Source organism: Oncorhynchus clarkii, chromosome 4, assembly GCF_045791955.1.
Source record: "Oncorhynchus clarkii lewisi isolate Uvic-CL-2024 chromosome 4, UVic_Ocla_1.0, whole genome shotgun sequence".
NCBI classification, from domain to species: Eukaryota; Metazoa; Chordata; class Actinopteri; order Salmoniformes; family Salmonidae; genus Oncorhynchus; species Oncorhynchus clarkii.
This window is the reverse complement of record NC_092150.1, coordinates 61,685,794-61,703,680: the sequence shown is the minus strand read 5'-3', so window position 1 is coordinate 61,703,680 and position 17,887 is coordinate 61,685,794. Positions and strand designations below refer to the sequence as shown.

At 42.4% G+C, this 17,887-nt stretch overlaps 1 protein-coding gene across 1 annotated transcript in view; it reads right to left on the bottom strand.

The window, feature by feature from the left end:
* LOC139407764 (heparan sulfate glucosamine 3-O-sulfotransferase 5) overlaps positions 1-17,483 on the bottom strand; it is a 70,234-nt gene extending 52,751 nt beyond the window's left edge. The window contains exon 1 of the mRNA XM_071151622.1: positions 16,958-17,483. The gene's annotated coding sequence lies outside the window, so the exon portion shown is untranslated. The remainder of the gene's footprint in view (positions 1-16,957) is intronic.
* Positions 17,484-17,887: the final 404 nt, after the last annotated feature.

Here is a 17,887-nt window from a genome sequence, read left to right as displayed (position 1 = left end):
TAATGAAGAGTGCATCAGCTGGGGCCACGGAGTACATCAAATCACACACTCAGCCAAACGTACCGCCAGAGCCAAGGCAACAGCTATTCCCATGAAGTAGCTAGGCCTTTTTGTGCATGCTGTGTGCTCTGATGCATCACTAGCTAAGGAACCCAGCACAGCAGAAAATGAAAGCTCAGGTGGGTTAGAAGTGCTAGAAGTGTGGACAGCTCTGTTTCAGTTGTTATTGTGTTGTCTGGAAGGTGAACGTCGTCTCTGAGGCAGGGCACCACACAGTATCCAATCAAAGCTCAACAGAAGGATCTAGCTCTTCAGGTATCACAGGAGAGGTTGTTGATGGGAACAAGTGACATCAAAAGGAAAACTTGTTTTCGGTGAGATGGGATACACGAGACGTCGACTTCAATGTGGAGGTCTCTGAGATATATGGATTGTTATTGTACAGTGCAACAGCCTTTGTAATAAGAGCCTGACAGCTGCTCCCTCCCAAGTCCCAATGCCAAGCTATGAACCTTGAATATTGAGTGGAGTTGGCTTCATAAAACATGGCTGCTTTTATAAAAAATTTAATAGGATTCTGCGGGTTTTTACGGCGGCTCATCTAACCATGGCCACTGTTGCCATTGGTTTATTTACAGCGAGGTATAAACATGCATTCCAATGATAACAGAGCTCATATAAACTTTGCCTCATAACCCGACGGTTGATAGTCATCCATTTGCTTTGAGTTGCAGATACTGTACAACAATATCGCGTATACTTTTCATGGCTTTATCGTGTCTAGACAGAGCTGTATAACACATATCTCATATCAATGTGTTTATTTACAACATTCTCTCCTTGCATTGGGCGCCCAGTGCAGAACTGCCTGACAGGATATATTATAAATGCAATACGTACATGTAGAGTTTTACCTTGGCCGTGGCTTCCTGGCCACGGCTCTGGAAATGCGTTTGACCTCCCACAGCGTGGCCTGCATCAATCTTCCCAATGCATGACACTTCCCTCCTCACTGACCACGCTCGCAGCAGCCGGCCATTATATTCATGGCTTGTTATCAATAATCTCCTGTTCCGTGAAATTGTGTTAAGAGGCTGCTACCGATCCCACAAATCACGGAGCAGCAAATCCATTTTGACACAGAGGCACGTCTCTGGTGGATTTAATTCTGCTGAACAAATAGTGTGATGCAGCGTTTTTCTGATACAAACGGCAGGCCTTTGAAAAATAACTCAATCTATTTGCGCAGATGAGTAGCACTACGAATGAACAACTTGGGAGCTGCTCGGGGAAATATTTGGCGTAAAAGAACACCTGATATCCAAAATACAAAAAGGGCATAGATCTCAATATCAATACAGGACATCATTGAGTAACTCATACCTCTGTTCCCCTCATACATAAACTGACTTATATTGACAAAAAGCAAATAAGTATCTCCACTAGTAGAAATGTTTATAGTTGAGTCAGAGTTCTGGAGTGATTGCTTTCCCTGCTCCTCTCCTTGGGCTGAATCAGCACCACGGACAGCAGCCCTAAAGACTTCTTCACTCAGCCATAGATCCCGGAGGATACTGCAGCCTGTCCTACACAGTCCAGGAGGGAGGTCTGTTCATCCATTCCTCCATCCACGCCACTAACTGAACTGCCAATGGTCTAACACTGTAATGTAAATACATGTATTCAATAGTATTTAAGGCTATGCCCTATTATATGGCTGCTGATGAAACCGATACATATTGCTTGAAGAGGATGTAATGAATGTATGTAGATGATGCAGCAAAATTGAAAACCCCCGATAGGTAGCCTAAAGGGTGAGCTGCACGAGTTAATGATGTCACAGGTGGGCTCATTATGTGGAGCGTGAAGGTGTGAGCCCCATAAGGCAGGATCAGTCGAGTGGGAAATGATCATACCTCTGGGACTGTGTGTTTGCACGGGCCACATATTCACCATCATGGATCACAAGCTAAATATAAGTCTCTAACTCTTTAGAGAAGAGCTTTACCTGCCTCTGGACAAATAGCCAGAGGATATATCAATATGTCTACTCGCTGTTACCGATATTACTCAACAATTCAGATTTGCATTTAAAAATCATTCAAAAGTCTCTGATCTCTCCATTGGAAAGGGACAGATAATTCTCTGTCCAACCCAGGAAGAGGCAACAAGATAATTGGAAACTCAGACGTTATGCTGTGTAGCGACAGATTATACTCCCTCCCACTACAACTGGTATTACACGGTAACTGAGAGCGTGTAGGTCCCAGAAATTCAATCCCCAGAGTTACCAGTGGATTAGCTTTCCTATCAGTACAGTCATACGACAGCTGAGTAAGGGGATTGAGACTGCTTACAGAGGAACTACTATATCTACATGTCCTGCTGCATATATATGCACGCATACAGTGGGACCTCATTAATATCAATGTAAAAGCATAGCGTTACTCCAGAGACCGATGTGCCAGGTCAGTGGTGTATGCAGGACATTGCTCTAGGTCAGGACACTCATCTATTCACTAGATCTACTGATCCAGGCGATAGCTGGATCTCCAGAATGGATGGCCTCGCTTGCTGCAACTCCCCCCAAACCCCCACACCCCACCCTCGTCCGTCTCCCTACCTTCCTCCCCTCCATCTCCAATGTGCTCGCGACGCTGAGGCTGCACCTAATCATGGGAGATGCTCGGCTGTCTGCTGCTCAACGGGAGTGGGTGTCGGAGACGGAGAGCACCTATAATCTGTCAATGCATTTGTTGACCCTGAGGTCATCAGCTCCGGTGCTCAAAGCAAACTGTTATTCTACAGGCCTTTCTTTCTGCTGCCCCCCCCCCCCCCAAACCCCAAAACACAGAGAGAAACATGACAGAATGAATAATATACATCTATGTGCATGCATTGTGTTAAGACGAACAATATGTGTAAGTTGTGGAGAATACGGGTAAGTTGTGGAGCAATTAAAAACAGTGTTGTGCTTGAATGTGGACTTTTCTGTACTATATAGTTACAGCGCTGCGCTCGTTGTTGCATTCACGTGTTTTGGCGCATTAGCATTAGGTCAGATTTCTGCTTATGATGGGAAATAATAATTAGCATTGTAGCTTTGAAAGAAAACCCAGCAAATGTGATGATATATCATTTTTGGGAATAAAAACACAATAGTATGCTGCTGAAAGGGCAAACGGGTTGGCTCATGCAGTGAAGTAAACAGAGAAAGCAGGAACTCAGCAGAACAGCTTTGAAGACTGAAAACACCAGTCCCTCTGTTTCCTTCAACACTTATAATTGAGCCCTGTGAGATTTGACACATTTCAGGAAAACGCCATTTGAGAGAGAGAGAGAGAGAGAGACCCGGTACAACCATTCAGTGGCACCCAGGAAAGGACTATATACCCATTTTGAGTTTCCTCGCGGAAACGTGCTTACAATGTGCAAACGTATAAATGTCAAAACAACAATGACGGGGAAACTCGGAGATGTTTACGTAACACCCGAGGCAACGGTAAGAAGAAGCTGTTCTATGCAGCTCCGGGAGGATAAAAAAAGATGTAGGTTACATCCCTGAGGATGTACTGTACCGTGCGTGACTTGTACCAGGCCCAACTCCCACCTCATTCTATCCTAAAAAAAAAAGTCATGATGCATTGTGTGTGCATCTGAGAGAGCAGAGGTGTACAAGAGGTGCACTGAAACAGTTTCAGCTGTTTTTACACTGAAATATTCCGGAATTGAACACTGCCATTGAGAGTGCTTGTTTCCACTTTATTCGATTAAGAGAATAACCACGAGACGACCTTGCACCTTAATACTTGAGCAGGTGCTCCAAAACGTAGAGAAAAGGGGAGCATTTGTAATTGTGCGATCTGACAGTGAAAGACATTAAGTGAGTGTGTTCTTGTCGAGCGAGGGCACTGCACGTTCTGACATCAGTCGACATCCAGGCCTGGAGAGGGTTCAGACACAAATTGGCCGAGTGAGAAACATGAGTTTGAGCAAAAGTAACAAGAGTTTTCGCCTCAGAGTACTTTAAGCCAAGGTCCCTGAAAGTTCTGCTCAAGGGTTATGATCTTTTGCTAGTAATAGTGTTTGCTGCAGCGTTTATTTTTCTGGCTCTGAAGAGATTATGCCTGAGACACTAGACATTAGAGGTCGACCGATTATGATTTTTCGACGCCGATACCGATTATTGGAGGACCAAAAAAAGCCGATACCGATTAATCGGTCGATTTAAAAAATAAAAAAAATATTTGTAATAATGACAATTACAACAATACTGAATGAACACTTATTTTAACTTAATATAATACATCAATAAAATCTATTTAGCCTCAAATAAATAATGAAACATGTTCAATTTGGTTTAAATAATGCAAAAACAAAAGTGTTGGAGAAGAAAGTAAAAGTGCAATATGTGCCATGTAAGAAAGCTAACGTTTAAGTTCCTTGCTCAGAACATGAGAACATATGAAAAAGCTGGTTGTTCCTTTTAACATGAGTCTTCAATATTCCCAGGTAAGAAGATGTAGTTATTATAGGAATTATAGCACTATTTCTCTCTATACGATTTGTATTTCATATACCTTTGACTATTGGATGTTCTTATAGGCACTTTAGTATTGCCAGTGTAACAGTATAGCTTCCGTCCCTCTCCCCGCTCCTACCTGGGCTTGAACCAGGAACACATTGACAACAGCTACCCTCGAAGCAGTGATACCCATGCAGAGCAAGGGGAACAACTACTCCAAGTCTCAGAGCGAGTGACGTTTGAAACGCCATTAGCGCGCACCCCGCTAACTAGCTAGCCATTTCACATCGGTTACACCAGCCTAATCTCGGGAGTTGATAGGCTTGAAGTCATAAACAGCTGCTGGCAAATGCACGAAAGTGCTGTTTGAATGAATGCTTACGAGCCTGCTGCTGCCTACCATCGCTCAGTCAGACTGCTCTATCAAATCATAATCTTAGTTATAACATAATAACACACAGAAATACGAACCTTAGGTCATTAATATGGTCGAATCGGGAAACGATCATCTCGAAAACAAGACGTTTATTCTTTCAATGAATGCTTACGAGCCTGCTCGTGCCTACCATCGCTCAGTCAGACTGCTCTATCAAATCATAGACTTAGTCATTAATATGGTCGAATCCGGAAACTATCATTTCGAAAACAAAACGTTTATTCTTTCAGTGAAATACGGAACCGTTCCGTATTTTATCTAACGGGTGGCATCCATAAGTCTAAATATTCCTGTTACATTGCACAACCTTCAATGTTATGTCATAATTGCGTAAAATTCTGGCAAATTAGACAGCCCAAACTGTTGCTTATACCCTGACTCTGCGTGCAATGAACGCAAGAGAAGTGACACAATTTCACCTGGTTAATATTGCCTGCTAACCTGGATTTATTTTAGCTAAATATGCAGGTTTAAAAATATATACTTCTGTGTATTGATTTTAAGAAAGGCATTGATGTTTATGGTTAGGTACACATTGGAGCAAGGACAGTCCTTTTTCGCGAATACGCACCGCATCGATTATATGCAACGCAGGACACGCTAGATAAACTAGTAATATCATCAACCATGTGTAGTTAACTAGTGATTATGATTGATTGATTGTTTTTTATAAGATAAGTTTAATGCTAGTTAGCAACTTACCTTGGCTTACTGCATTCGCGAAACAGGCAGGCTCCTCGTGGAGTGCAATGAGAGGCAGGTGGTTAGAGCGTTGGACTAGTTAACTGTAAGGTTGCAAGATTGAATCCCCGAGCTGACAAGGTAAAAATCTGTCATTCTGCCCCTGAACAAGGCAGTTAATCCACCGTTCCTAGGTCGTCATTGAAAATAAGAATGTGTTCTTAACTGACTTGCCTAGTTAAATAAAGATTAAATAAAGGTGTAAAAATAAAAAAGTTTTTAAAAAATCGGCCAAATCGGTGTCCAAAAATACCGATTCCCGATTGTTATGAAAACTTGAAATCGGCCCTAATTAATCAGCCAGTCCGATTAATCGGTCGACCTCTACTGGACATTACCTTTTTTTTCCTGTCACGCAGAACTGTAAACATCACTAAAATCTAGGATCCTGGTTTTATCCATTTTAAATCCCGACTCTCCCAAAGGCATTGTTCTAACATATCTGATCTAAGAGCACCTCATTCCCCTGCCGGGCTTCAGACAGGCCCGCAGTCTATTGCATTAGTCTAATGTTGAATATCTTATTCAAATACATGCAATAGGTCCAATAGTATATTCAAAAACAGCTTCCTCAACAGCAGAGTTCTCTTATACTGGTGACACGGTAGCACTGGAGTCAGGTCCGTCAAACCAAAGCCAATGCCGATGTTCTGACTGAGTGTTTCAGGGCTGTGACGTGGATGCTAGCTCTGACTGTCACTCTATGTGCCCATGCCCCGTGGGCTAATTTATGACTAAAGGAATGCTGTAGCACCCTCGCTCTGCTACATGAGACCAATAGAATATTCATGGGATTTTGCTCTTTTGACAGCAGAAACTTTCCAGTTTCACAGCCTTCATGGCCTCCGATACAATTCCTATTAATGCCCCTCGGGCTGCTACAGGGTGGACTGAATGCTCGATCAGACAAGACTGTCCTGAGAATCTAATACACTTATGAGGAGAGAAGCCTGCCCTCACTCAGAGAGTCAGAGAGCAAACTGGCTATCAAATGAATCAATTTCAGAGGCGCTAGCAGAAGAATATTCCCAAATCATGTGGACCAGGTCCTTGTGTTCGTGATGCTGCCTGCAAACAAAATCAATCCCACTTACGATCGTTGATCCACTTAAACACCGCAGATCAAACATCAAGATGTTGTCATGGTTGAAAGGATGGCTGTTCCTATGCAATTAGAAAAACATGTTTAGATGAAGCAACCCTGGGTCAACAGATAATACATTTCTCAGAAAACATCATTTAAGTGGGTAGCAGGGCGTTCCAACTCTGTTCCTGTGAGAAGTTAGACTACCCTAGAGACATCCAAACGTGCCAATTTCAATCTAAAATCACCCTTGGTTGACTCTGGTCCTGTGAATTATTAGATGAACGTAACCCAGCCTCCAGCTTGACACAACAAATCTAGACGTAGTGGGCCAGCCCACTGAACAGAATATCCCATCGCCTTCATCGTCTTATTCCTCCATACAGCAAGTCATTAGAATTCAACATAGAACTTTAACACTCTTTACATTTACTTAAAAAAACGTATAGCCAAAAGACGCTAACTAACTAACTCCTTTACAATCTTTTCACTGTGTCTCTAGTGATGATAAGCTCATAACAGCAGCACTTTGCCTTTACACAACTGTGTCCCACACCGCCTTGTTACATTCAATTATTCATGTAAATAAAACCCTTCGTCTGACCGGAGGCCCTGGGCATTACATATACCCCTGTGACTGCACATTCCCTACACAACCTAAAGTCAACTGAGCAAATGCCACACTGTATACATTTTTTAAGTATATACTCCTCTCATTAAATCCCGTAAATGATTATCCTGTCGGTTTCACACCAGTATTTTATTTCACTAGTTTCACCAAAGCATTAGTCTCTTTTAGTGAAAGAAACCGATAATAAGAAAAATAGAACTATAAACTTACACTGCCTTAGATCTGCTCTGCTGCCTAATTTATTCTCTTCTGGTATCAGTGTGAAGGCTATCTGGGTAATTTTGTGTTGCCTGCTGTTCTTCTTTTCTAAGTGCCGCTGTTTAGACCTTAATTACAAGGGCCCATCTCTATAAGAAAGGGGGGTAATTGAATACGGTGTGGGTCATAACATTTAATAGTATGACTCATCATTAACACTTTGGCAACAGGGATCGATACAACGTGAGTGAAAAGAATACTTGAAAACAAGGCTCCACCAGCAACTAAGTGCTCCATCAGATAACTGCCGCCTATAACTCACAGTGGAGAGAGATTGGAGAGAGACTGGAGAGAGACTGGAGAAAGAGAAGGTCCTGCTGCTGTGTGTTTTTCTCTGTCAGGGGACCGATTCAGATTACTCCTCACCCCTGTCATTCGCCGTGGCTCAGCCAGGCCGCACTAGACTGACTGACACCCAGCACTCAAAGCCCCTCTCCCTGTCTCTCCGTGTTTGAGGTTGACCTCTCCTGGCCGCCACTAGTAGTGTCTCCCAGATGGATCGATAAGCTAGGCAGATGCCTAGATGACTTTGGCTGTGGATGCAAACTCAGGGTTGAATCAGAGCAGATTTGTAGTACACTGCTCCCCCAAGAAACTTGAATCTCACTGGCTGTGTATCTCAATACTTTTTGATTTTAATAAAGTTGTCAACTCCTCCATTTTCACTTGCCTGGATCCATCTATGCCATCGCAGGTCATTTCCTGCTGCAGAATAGCAATATTAAACTCAACATACTTGAGCTTGAAGCCAATTCCGCTGTATGACTGCCTCCGAAAACACTCAACGGAAAATTGTCAACGCTGATCTTTTCACAAGAAATAGCCTCAGCAATCCTGGTGAACCCGAGAGGAACCAGTGGTAAAGAAACAAGGTCCACGGCACACACTACGCTCTGCCAACACTGCTAAGTATTTCATGCTTATTGTCTCCGTCCCTGGGTGCTAAAGATTTTGAATCTTTAAAATGGTACAGTGCAGTAAATCTTGCAGCACACCATCCACAGCCCTGCAGGGGATGCATAGCCCTGCCAGAGACAGTGGTTGCCAACGCCCCGCCAGAGACAGTGGTTGCCAGTGGTTGCCAAGGCCCTACCAGAGACAGTGGTTGCCAAGGCCCTGCCAGAGACAGAAATGTTATAGGGAGATGCAACCACTAAATGATAGCGGTGGATAGCAGCTCAAAATTAGTCACGCTTTTCTATCACTTTGTTTTGCATTCCGCTGTCAGACTGTGTGGCCCAAGTTACGTGTGTACTCTGTCACTTTATAAAAAAAGAAACTGACAGACATCCTTAAAACTGTCATCTTTGCCAAGAATAGGATGTTGTTTCAGTAGCATGAATCAAGACAAATCCTCTCAAGTCCATATAATAAACACTAATCCAGACATATGACTTGCTGGTATTGTTTTTGATGCCATTTGTAAGGTAACGTTAGTTCTTATATGTTGATGGTGAAATCCTTCAGTATTCCATTAGGTTTTCCTTCGCCAGCATTATTTGACAAGCATGAAACAGCAGAGTTGAAGAAGAGAAATGTGGTCCCTTTCCCCGGCCCTCATTCCCGGTGGCCATGGTGGGGAAAGTGCTTTCCGTGAAATTGATGAACCTGACTGTCATTTAGTTATGCCTGCCATTAGTCTACCCTAATTCTGGTCAGAATGACTTAAGTAAATCAACTTTTACGCTATGGCATCATTTCCAAGCACATCAATAAACCTTTATCTTTTTTATAGTCAAGCTTCGGCAGAGACGCAGTAATGCAAAAAATATATATAAACTGCTGAACCCTGATGTAACTCGACACGCCACAGAGGGGGAAAAACCCATCACATATAGTCTGTCTGTCTGTCTGTCTGTCTGTCTGTCTGTCTGTCTGTCTGTCTGTCTGTCTGTCTGTCTGTCTGTCTGCTCTGACAGACAACAAACAGACGCTGCTCTCATCATTTTTGTCAACAGAGAGGTCAGGCTGGAGACTTGATACCCTGGACTCAGCCGCAGAGGAAGATAGAACTTGATGTTTATCAGTTAATTCACAAGCATGAGACAGCATGAGCCTTAGAAGGGGGAAGGAGGGCTTTAAATATATTTTTTAAATGCACAACAGTTTTTTGCTAGATCTAAACTTTTATTTAAAACTAATGCTGAAAAGAGACACTTTATGCTCCCGAGTGGTACAGTGGTCTAAGGCACTGCATTTCAGTGCTAGAGGTGTCACTACAGACCCTGATTCGATTCCAGGCTGTATTTCAGCCGGCCGTGATTGGGAGTCCCATAGGGCGGTGCACATTTGGCCCAGCATCGTTAGACACTGCAGCAAATAAAACAGAATTAAAACATATGTCTTGTCCAGGACCGGAAACTGGAAATGTGATATTTTTGAGTGATATTATGATTGTAGATATGAAACAGACAAAGTAGTTAAAATGCTATCAGTTCCAGTTTAAACTTTAGGTCACCGTTTACTTTGTGTGCTAAATGTGAAATGCTTTTTGCAATGGGAAGTAATAGTGGCTCTCCACTGGGTGGGCCTGTGTCCATCCAGGCCCATCCATGTCTACCCCCCTGATGCAAACAGCACATGATGACAATTGCACATCACAAGTCGTCTACTCACCAACAGTTCGGACTAAACTTTTTCAATACCTGGTTTAAATACCCATTGTTGCCTTAGTTAGCATTTACTGGTAGGTAGAATAAATTGAAAGGTCTTTCCTACCCTACCGGCTACATGCTCCATGCCAAAACCAGTTGAGAGCTGAACACTTGCTGCCTGTAGAGGATATTCCGCTGAAACTAGGCGTGTATATTTCACGTGCTTTGCGATTGTGTAGCCTACTTTGTGCATAATTTCTCTATTGTACTACATAATTGATGTCGTATACCTCCACTACATTACTTTGATATGCATTAGTAATGATTAAGAAGTGAATATACGCAATATCCACTGAAAAGAAAGTGGGCATACAGTTTATACCTGCGTATACCCTCCACTACACACTGGCTCTTTGTGTTTTACAAAAAAAGTGCATTCTCCTACATGAGTGCGCTGGTATTACGGTTGCAGTCCTTTCAGAATCACCAACCTGCCACACACTGAAGTCCTATAGGTTCGCCACTACGCAAACATGTCTATAACTGATAAGGCCTTAATAGCCTTATCAGTTACAGACATATTAATGTTTCAAGAAAAGAGTGTATATATTTGGCCTGGCGAAGCCGTTTTATGCGCTGACTAAATGGAAGCTGATAGTTCTGAGTTTTTTACACTGCTGCTCTAGGGAAGAAATGACGAGTCCTCACTGTCCGAGACCGAGTCAAGACCGAGTACAAATGTATCAGACACAAGACCGAGACACTCAATATGTGGACTCGAGACCAGTCTTGAGTACTACAAAACCGCAGATTAGATTATACTATTTAGAACGAGCAACCAGCACACGAACGAAATTGTGCAACAGCGAGAAGGCAACATGCATGCAGATGCAGTAAGTGAAAATACATTATCTATGTACATCCAATAAGAGTCGAAAGAGGGATACACTAGCTATCCCCTTTTTGTCCATTGAAATAAGATCAAATTGATCAGAAATACAGTGTAGACATTGTTACTGTTGTAAATGACTATTGTAGCTGGACATGGAATATTTTTTTATATGGAATATCTACATAGGCGTACACAGGCCCATTATCAGCAAAAATCACTCCTGTGTTCCAATGGCACATTGTGTAAAATAATCAAATTTTATCATTTTAAAAGGCTAATTGATCATTAGAAAACCCTTTTGCAATTATGTTAGCACAGCTGAAAACTGTTGTTCGGATTAAAGAAGCAATAAAACTGGCCTTCTTTGGACTAGTTGAGTATCTGGAGCATCAGCATTTGTGGGCCCAAATTTACCTGAATGTCAAGCCCTGCAAGGTCATGCTAATTTAAAAGATTGCTAGCCATTATCATCCTGGCTCTGTATGGAACGCAGCTACATTATAGAACACAGGTCAGGTTATTAACTTCGGAAGAAATGGAGCGACCTCATCGTGTGCTGGTGCCATCAACTGAAGAAGTTGGTTGCACCAGTGCCACAAGTGGAAAAAGTTGGTGTAGAGCCCTTACAATTTTAAAGCATGCTTTAAAACTGTCAAATGTTGTCTCCGCTACATGGCAAAATATGTATAATTGTAGGAATTTAGCTATTGTGTGGCCAGTAGAAGGCCCTCTAAAATGGTCGGCCACGCCCACTTCCAAGCCAAAGCTCTCCCTACACTAACTTTGCAACCACTGCTGGAAAAAATCCTAGGGGAAACACTGACCTGCATTGGACCTTCCATTACACTGAGCGTACAGTACAGTACACACATTATTCGTCACTCACTGTACTGTATGCCACAGCTCAGAAAATCTGTTGTTCTTTACAGAAACACTGCTAGAGGTGCAGTATCATGGCTTAGCCTACAACAGAGACTAGTGGAACGATAAGGCTTAAGGCAGTGAAAAACAAATGAGCAGTGAGAGCTTGCAACAGGGAGGAGGAACATGGCGAGGAAGCGAGTAGGCATCACTCAGAGACGAGTCGGCGTAATTATTTATGCATTCCAAAGTCAATTACACACAGTACAGAGCACTGGTAGTAAATATGGATCCATGCTAGGGGTAATATACTGCATTTTCATTCAACGGCTTGAAAACCACAAGTACCGCAGAGGGAGAGCTGTAACTTCCATTGTTTTTCATCCGAACACAAAGGAAAATAGATACAATATCTGATACCGTGCAATTGTTTATGAAACCTGAAGCAAAAGCTACCCGACAACATATGACCAATACTATGGTGTGCATTTTGTGCAGTTTGTAATTAAATCATGTTTATTTCAAAATGTGAAATGAACATTTAAAAGGGAAGCTCAGCAATAAAAATAAAAAAAAGCTAAGGGAAAAAAGGGGAAAAAAAGCTAAGTACAAAATCTAATGTAATCAAACATAATGTTTCCAGCGGTACACCGTCGGGAAGGGCGTCTATACGGCATCAGACGCATCCTGAGAATCGAACCCATATGGCTAATGGATGTGGATTACGATATTGTTTTCAAAGGCGCTAAAACGCGCCGCCGTCCTTCAGATGTTACACAGCCAGACCTCCGCAAATCATTACAGGGAGGTGTAACAGAGCACACTTGATCAGACCCAAGAGGAACCGAGTGCAAGGGAAGAGCAGATCGGTCTGTGAATAATGATCACGGTCACCTTCGCTATAACTCACCAGCCACAGGCAGACGACTTAGATAGGGGTGTCAGCACAGAGGAGTGACAAATTCCCGCGCCATACGCAGCAGCTTTCCATCGCATACAATAAAAAAAAGCACCCCTTTGCCTCTCTCTCTCTCTCTCTCTCTCCCTAATTGCATTGCAAGCAAGCAATTAATCTCGATTGTTGTTCAGCAAACATGTCTGTTCAAATTGGCATCGCTGCTAGTTGGTATTTGACCATTATTAAGGATCAGGATTGATGACACGGTGCTTTATAGGGGTAGATATCCACTACTGTATGTGTGTTATATTTGTTTACTTAATGAGAGTCAGTAGTCAAGGTCAAGTTAGATATTGCTTGGAAACTATATACACTGAGTGTACAAAACATCAGGAACTCTTTCCATGACAGACTGACCAGGTGAATCCAGGTGAAAGCTATGATCCCTTATTGATGTCCCCTGTTAAATCCACTTCAAATCCGCGTAGATGAAGGCGGGGAGACAGGTTAAAGAAGGATTTTTAAACCTAGAGACAATTGAGACATGGATTGTGTATGTGTGCCATTCATTAGGCTGAATGGGCAAGACAAAAGATATCAGGGTATGGTAGTACGTGCCAGACGCACCAGTTTGAGTGTGTCAAGAACTGCAACACTGCTGGGTTTTTCATGCTCAACAGTTTCCTGTGTGTATCAAGAATGGTCCACCAACCAAAGGACATCCGGCCAACTTGACACAACTGTGGGCATTGGAGTCAACATGGGCCAGCATCCCTTTGGAAGGCTTTCGACACCTTGTAGGGGCCATGCCCCGACGAATTAAGGCTGTTCTGATGGCAAAAGGGGGTGCAACTCAAGGTGTTCCTAATGTTTTGTACACTCAGTGTACATTAGTGCTGAGCAATTCACAGAAATGTCAGTTATTTTTCAGTTTAAAACAACTAATTGACCAACTGCAGTTCAATTATATGAATTCCACTTTGTTCGTTTTTTTTTCTGTGAGATCCAGCCTGAACTGTGTGATGTAGCAAGGAGTTGTAGTTTCCAACAGGCCAAAATTATACATAGTTTAGTGCATAAAATGTGGTAATTAACTACAATGACCATAATCCATTGCACATCCACTTGTCCAGTCTGTGTTTATTTTATACCTGCTACAGAAGAGACAAAAGAATGCCTGATTGTGAGGTTATATAGAGAGCAGCTGTTGCTTAGTGAGGGAGCTCTACCTGAAAATACATGATCTAAGTGATTGATAGTCAGTATTCAGCAGTCCTAAAAGTATGTCTTATTTACTTTTAAGAACTACTAATACTGATTTTGTCTGAGAGCATATGCAGCAGTTCTACAGAGATGAGATACTTGGAATGAAATAATAAAGTCATCAAATTAAACAAATGTACTATACACAACAACTAAAATATTTTATTAAAGTCAAATAATGTGAATAAATGATGGTTAAGTGATGAGCCGTAATGGACTGTCACTACCATCATGGGACTTTTATTCAGATTTTTATTCTGTGCTGTGGCAGCATTCAACCCACATAATACATATTGCATTTAATTTTTTTTTTAAAACACTCAAAAGCCGAAATTGCAAACCATAATTATTTTTTATAACCTAACCGAAACTTCCTCAAAAAGCACTATAATTGCTCAGCACTAGTGTACATTCAAGTACTCCTTTTGTTGCCAAAATAAAATGTAATATAGCTAACTTTGGCTTGAGGTTTTGAGAGAATCACTGTAAAGGACACTGTAAACTCTGAGTGAAAGGCTATTCTCCATTTCTCGCTCTCTTTCTTTCTTGAGATTTTTACAGTGCTTGGCAAGCTCTCCAGCCAGCCACGTTGTTTCATCAGCCAGTAGCAGGATGCTCCATTTTTTTTCTTCCCGAAGGTCAACGGAGACTGTCCTGCTTTCAGCTCCTGCCTGGGAGTCCTGCTGCAGCCCTACCCAGTGGAGTCATTAAGATGAATGCAACAATATAGTGCCCTGGCTGTCTCTTGATGTCGGCCATCATGGCGTTTATTATCCCAAATTAGGCTTTTGACAACACAGCAGCCCCTAACTCATCCCTGTGGTGCACTGTTGCCTATGTGGGGGGGTGAGTGGATGGAGTGCAGAGTGGAGAGAGACACTCGTTTTATGAGGTCCGTCCTTGATTTAAAGTTTCTGCAGTTTTTCTGAAGAAGTACCAGAGGAGTAGGATATCGAGCTCTCTAGTGAAGACTAGTGGTGCCCACATTGTACGTGCAAGACTGAGCTGGAAAACACACAGAGGCAGATGGCTTAGGGAAGTTATGCAGTTGTCTTTTTACCCGTGTTGTGCATTCAACAACATGGCGCTGCAATGTGTAGATTCTAACGTGGTATTGTTCCGTGTGGTTTATGTCTGTTTCCACTGACTTTTACAGATGAGGTTGGAGACTTAACTAATTGCAAAAGCCCTATTAGAAAGTAAATGCAGAGTAATGGTGACAGGCTGATCTACACAGCAAAAAGCATCTGTAGACAGTAATGAAAGTAAATCACCACAGAAGACGAGAAGACACAGAGACGAACACACAGAACAAAGAAGAGCTTACACACACACAGAGAGAGAGAGAGAGAGAGAGAGAGAGAGAGAGAGAGAGAGAGAGAGAGAGAGAGAGAGAGAGAGAGAGAGAGAGAGAGAGAGAGAGAGAGAGAGAGAGAGAGAGAGAGAGAGAGAGAGAGAGAGAGAGAGAGAGAGAGAGAGAGAGAGAGAGAGATAGAGAGAGAGAGAGAGAGAGAGAGAGAGAGAGAGAGAGAGAGAGAATAGTTTGGTGCAAACCAAGTGTTGATGTTATGCATGATTTGGTGCTTGTTGCATTTTGGTATCACTTTAAACTCATGGATTCCATTGGCATAGGAAGTATATGATAAGAAACTAGGGCGCACTACAACCACCTAAATCTGTGAGGGATACATTATAGGACACTAACGCTTGTGTGTATAAAGCACAGACCCTCTTAGAGCAACATCTACCCAATCACTAGGAGCCCAGATTAAAAATGTGTTTTAAGATCTGAAAATGTCTGACATTAAGAGCTCTATTTGCACATCATAGAGATCAGATTCCATTTGGATTTGCTATAACAAAGATGCATGTCAAAACTAATGTATCTCAAAATCTCTCTTTATGAATTTTTGTACCATCAACATTTTTTATGAGCTGCCTGTGTAATGCATTGAGTGCCCTCCATCTATATTACATAGTACAATATACTGTACAACTTGCTATAGGCATTCATAAAGCAATGTGCAGCAAATAACAGCATAAACACAGGTTCAGAATACATAATGTCCTATAAACAGGTGACAAAGTTACAATTGAACTTTGTGGAAACATCCTTGAAATTCTGTAGGTTATTACATAGTTATTAGATGTAAATAGAGTATACTCTTTATCCAATACAGCAGTGTTTCCCAACTCCATTCCTAGAGTATCTCCAACAGTACACACATTTGGTGTAGCCCTGGATAAACACACCTCATTCAGCTCATCAAGGGCTTCATGATCAGTTGACAAGTTGAATCAGGTGTGCTTCACCGGGTTACAGCAAAGAAATGTGTACTGTTGTGGGTACTCCAGTACCAGAGTTGGGAAACACTGCAATACAGAACATACCTGTGAACTTAAAGACTGACATGAGGGAAAGATTGGCATGCAAAACTTGTCAACAAAAAAAACATGGGCAAAAAAAAGAAGACGCCTAGCGGGTCAGTTTTAGCTCTGTCCTGACAGGTGAAAATATGGAGGGAAATGCAAAGGCTTATTGTTTACCCATGTAAAAAAAAAAAACATACATTATGTTAACTAAGTTATAGAGACTTGTTCAAACTTTGGGATGAAAACGTAAAATGTATCCATTCAGCCGTTGCTTCCGTAGTTAGGCTACCTGCCCGCAGAACACAGCCTAGTCAGAACACAGCGCTGTGCCTAGTTGGTGGAATGAATGACACGTACATAAAAAATAAAATTTAACCAACAAAAGGTTAATGTAAACCTACCTGTTAGGCATCCTCAACGGGACACGGCTATCCTCTCAGCGGCGAAATGCACAAGAAGAACCGACAAGATGCAGTAGAGGTCAGAAAGCGCCCCCACATAATCTCCTGCGGGCTAGAGCGGGTGCTTCTCGGTCTCAAGCACCTACACGCACTGCCGCAAGAGATGTCCCGGACCGACTCGTCGAGAAGATGTTCTGGTAACCTACGTTTCTATATGCGATCAAACTATTCTAAACAGTCATCCTGATGGTTCCATACGGAACACATGTGCACACAAATGTCGGCGCCAAGAAGTCAGGTGTAGGTAATCTGCTACTAATGTAATGAAGTAGGTTGTGACATCTCGTGGACCTCTGTGGGGAATGGTGAATCTCAGCGCTGGCCCGCGGAAACTGTAGACCGGTAAGTGCGTACCCACTGCTTTCAGGGCACCTTGACAAAGCACTGTGCAGTTGGAATATGCGCGTTCAAGCTTTTGAGTTCCAAAATACAGTAGGAGTGCCCACCACAGCCGTCCACCAGTAGCAGCAGACTTGTGACTGACGACTGATTTTGAGAGTTTGGGCGTTTCTTGGAGGAGAGAGGTGGATGCGCAAAAGATATGCAGCTCAACTCAGACAAGAGAGGTAATGGTCGGAGCTAGTGCCGTACGTTTCTTGTGAAGTAGGCTACTGTAGCCTCTGTGTCCAAATGTCAATCACGTTAGCCCACCATAAAAATAAAAGGATTTGGTCCTTTAAAATAAAAATCACCAGCTTTGTAAAATTTCGGTTTTAACTATTTGGAATCATTTCAACTACCCATAATTGATAACTGGGACAGCATGTGTGTGTGTGTGTTGACAAGGAGAGGTCATTGAACCTCCATAAAACCAATTGTACCACTTGATATTTTAAATACTATCCAGGGGCTTTATGCTTGCCACTCGAA